Raw genomic sequence first — 213 nt, 5'->3', positions numbered from 1 at the left:
CACACACACACACACTGTAATATACTTTTAAGCAGCAACATATTTTTGTAGCAAGTACAGGTAGTGCCCATGCATATGCGTCTATCTGCTTCAGTTTACATACTTACAAATTACAACTTATGTGATGTTGTAAACCATAAAAGCTTTGATAAGTATAAACAAGAGTTTCTTTCTGGACCAAAACACATGAATCCACTCTCTCTCACACACACA

Source organism: Morone saxatilis, unplaced genomic scaffold (genome assembly GCF_004916995.1).
Source record: "Morone saxatilis isolate NCDOM2014 unplaced genomic scaffold, NCSU_SB_2.0 Contig1, whole genome shotgun sequence".
In the NCBI taxonomy this organism is placed as follows: Eukaryota; Metazoa; Chordata; class Actinopteri; family Moronidae; genus Morone; species Morone saxatilis.
This window is presented reverse-complemented; position numbering follows the sequence as displayed.